Source organism: Pan paniscus, chromosome 15, assembly GCF_029289425.2.
Source record: "Pan paniscus chromosome 15, NHGRI_mPanPan1-v2.0_pri, whole genome shotgun sequence".
In the NCBI taxonomy this organism is placed as follows: domain Eukaryota; kingdom Metazoa; phylum Chordata; class Mammalia; order Primates; family Hominidae; genus Pan; species Pan paniscus.
This window is the reverse complement of record NC_073264.2, coordinates 9,303,416-9,306,829: the sequence shown is the minus strand read 5'-3', so window position 1 is coordinate 9,306,829 and position 3,414 is coordinate 9,303,416. Positions and strand designations below refer to the sequence as shown.

The 3,414-nt window shown below is 59.3% G+C and overlaps 1 pseudogene; it reads right to left on the bottom strand.

Annotated features, from left to right (window-relative positions):
- Nucleotides 1–340: 340 nt before the first annotated feature.
- LOC129394014 (uncharacterized) lies at nt 341–3,051 on the bottom strand (annotated as a pseudogene).
- Between the last annotated feature and the right edge of the window lie 363 nt (nt 3,052–3,414).

The window sequence follows — 3,414 nt, the reverse complement described above, 5'->3', positions numbered from 1 at the left end:
GGCCCACCAGCTGGTACCTGGGCCGGCTCTGGGATCCCCAGGATGCCCAGGAAAGAATGACTGTTCTCCGATGTGTGTAGTCTCTCACCGGGCCGAGACCTAGAAGGCAGGAATCCCAGGCCGGTCAGCCCGGTGGAGGGGGCAGGGCAAAGACACGCCCCTCCATAGCCAGTCAGGTGTTCCCCGCGAAAGAGAGGCCACCGCCCTGCCCCGAACCGACCCCGTCCCAGCCCTGCGTCCTAAAGCTCCTCCAGCCGAGCCCGGTATTCTTCCTCGCTGAGGGCTGCTTCCAGCGAGGTGGCCTCTTCCAAGGCCTCCAGCTCCCCCGGGGCCTCTGCTTCTAGGAATGGTTGCGCCTGCTGCAGAAACTCTGAGCTCGCCAGGAGCTCATCCAGCAGCAGGCCGGAGGGGAGTGCAGACGAGCTCCCTGGCTCCTAAAGCGCCTGGGAGGGTGCCGGGATGCCTTGCATCTGCCCCTGCCACGCAGAGTTCTCTGGGTGCGTGGGCTGGTGAGGTGGAGCTGCCCCGGCTTGGGGTTCCCACGCTGCCCTGGCGACCTAGGTTCCCCGGTCCCAGCCAAACCACAGAATCCTCAGGGACATGGGTTGCGCAAGCACACCTTGGCCATGTGGCCCCACTTGAGCGGGCCCAGGCTGTCCAACTGCGCAAGGGCCTGCAGGCCGTCAAGCTGCAGGTCCTGGTCCTCCCGGCTTTTGCCCCGGTGCGGAGGCCAACGAGGAGCCTGAGGGTGGGAGAGCACCCCTTCCGGGGTAGCCGGGGCTGTGTAGGCAAAATCCCCGCGTGCCGGGGTAGTTTGGGAGATCCCCTCTGATGGCACGGCCTGGCTGTGCTGGAGCACCGGGACGGCCCTAGCTCCCTGGATCACGAAAGACCCCTCCAGAAGAGCCCCAGGCACGCAGGGTACATGGGGTGTGGGAAGCCCCGTTCCCCACGCGCCGGTATGGGCGAAGGCGACCCAAGAGGGAGCAGGGTGAAACCCGCTGGGGGCCACATTGCACCGGTCGCCTGCCTGCGCGGGAGCCCTGCCAGCCTGTCCCGGGAGCCTGGCCCTTCGATTCTGAAACCAGATCTGAATCCTGGACTCCGGGAGGCCCATCTCTCTGGCCAGATCTTCCCTGGGGGGGATGCCTGGAAAGCGATCCTTCTGAAAGGCTCGGAGTAGCATGGCAGTCTGGGATCCGGTGACTGCGGTCCGCTTTAGCCTGCCTTCTTGCTGGCGGCGTCTCCCGCGCCAGGGCCGAGATTCCCGCCGGTGCTGCCTCAGCTGCCGTGACCTCTCATTCTGAAACCAAATCTGGACCCTGGGCTCCGGAATGCTGATGGCCGGGGTCAGCCATTCTCTGGTGTCTATGCCTGGGTACGGGTTCCACTCAAAGCAGGCTCGCATGTCTGCGCTTTGGCTCAGGGTCCAAACGAGTCTCATTCACTGTCACTGTCCCCAGGCTTCCGCAGGGAGGGTGCGGTCCGAAGGTGTCGGGAGGGCCATCGCAGGGAGAACCGGCCGGAATTTCACGGACGGACATGGGCAGAGAGAGGCGGGCGGGCTCCCGTGCACCTCACCCAGCCTGTGCACTGCGGCAGGTGCAGCCAGGAGGCCTGCCCGGACAGCCAGCCCGCGGCTCTTATAAAGACCCGCAGGCAGGGAGGCTCCACCTCTTCATGAATGGTGGTGACCCCTGGGACAGCGCGCCCCACTCGGGAAGGGTGCCAGGGCATCGAGGCCTGCGGTCGTGGGGTGGTGGGTTGTGGGGGTGACTTGGTGGTGGTGGTGGTGGGGCCGGAGAGATGAAGAGGAAGGGGGCAAGGGGGAAGGGGTGAGGGGGGTGCGTTTCTGGGGCTGGCTCTCCGGACCTCTCCAGGAATCCCGCGGGAACTGGAAGCCCCTCTCTGGGCTCCCACGCATCTTCAGCGGGGAGAAACCAGCCTGGGACGGTGGAGGGGGGTGTCGAACTGAACCTCCGTGGGAATCTTGAGTGTTCCAGGCCCTCTCTCCGTGAAGGAGGCAGTGCCTGTGAGTGTCGCCATTGCCGGCTCAGTCTCACACACGCAGGCGTGTGGCTGTCGTTCATTTCCACATAGGAGACCAGAGCGAGACCCCAGAGAAATGATGCCGCCCCGGCGTGATGTCCTGACGATGGATTCCCGTGTGCGGCAACATGGGGAGTCTGCAGTGTGGCCGATTTGGAAACCGGCAAGGAGAGCAAAGGCACCATGCTGGTCTTCCCCTATTCCCTGCATGTTTCCGGGTGCCCACAGAGCTCCGGGAGCAAACAGTCAGCATGACACATCTCTGAACTGATCAACAAAGTGATGAAATTTTGTCTAGGCTCTGCCAACAGGGGCTTTGTGACATATCTCTACACTGATCACCCAGGTGATGTAACTCTTGTGTTGGATCTGCCTATGGGGGCATTGTGACATATTTGTGCACTGATAACCCAGGTGATGGGACTCTTGTCTAGGCTCTGTGTATGGGGGCTTTGTGACATATCTCTGCACTGATCACCCAGGTGATGCAACTCTTGTCTACCATCTGCCTATAGGGGACATTGTGATATATCTCTGCACTGATCACCCAGGTGATGTAACTCTTTTCTAGTCTCACCCTACAGAGGGAGTTGTGACATCACTCTGCACGGATCACCCGGGTTATGTAACTCTTGTCTAGACTCTGCCTACGGGGGCATTGTGACTTATCTCTGCACTGATCACCCAGGAGGTGTGACTCTTGTCTATGCTCTGCCTAGAGGGACATTGGGACATATATCTGCACTGATCGCTGAGGTGATGTAAAACTTGTCTAGGCTTTACCTACAGTGGGATTTACGACATATCTCTGCACTGATCACCCAGGTGACGTAACTCTTGTCTAGGCTCTGCCTACAGGGGCATTTTAACATATCACTCCACTGACAACAGAGATGATGTAACTCTTGTATAGGCATTGACGACAGGGGGCATTGAGACATATCTGTGCACTGATCACCGCGGTGATGCAACTATTGTCTGGGATCTGCTTACAGGGGGCATTGTGACATATCTCTGCCCTGATAACCCAGGTGATGTAACTCTTGTCTAGCCTCTGCCTACTGGAGTCATTGTGACATATCTCCGCACTGATCACCCAGGTTATGTCACTTTTGTCAAGGATATGGCTACAGGGACATTATGACATGTCACTCCACTGATCACACAGCTGATGAAACACTTGTCTAGACTCTGGCTACAGGGGGCTTGTGACACATCTCTGCACTGATCACCCAGGTGATATAACCCTTGTCTAGGCTCTGCCAAAAGGGGGCATTGTGACATAACTCTACTCATCACCCAGGTAATGGGACTCTTGCCTAGGCTCTGCCTACAGTGGCATTGTGACATATATCTGCAGTGATC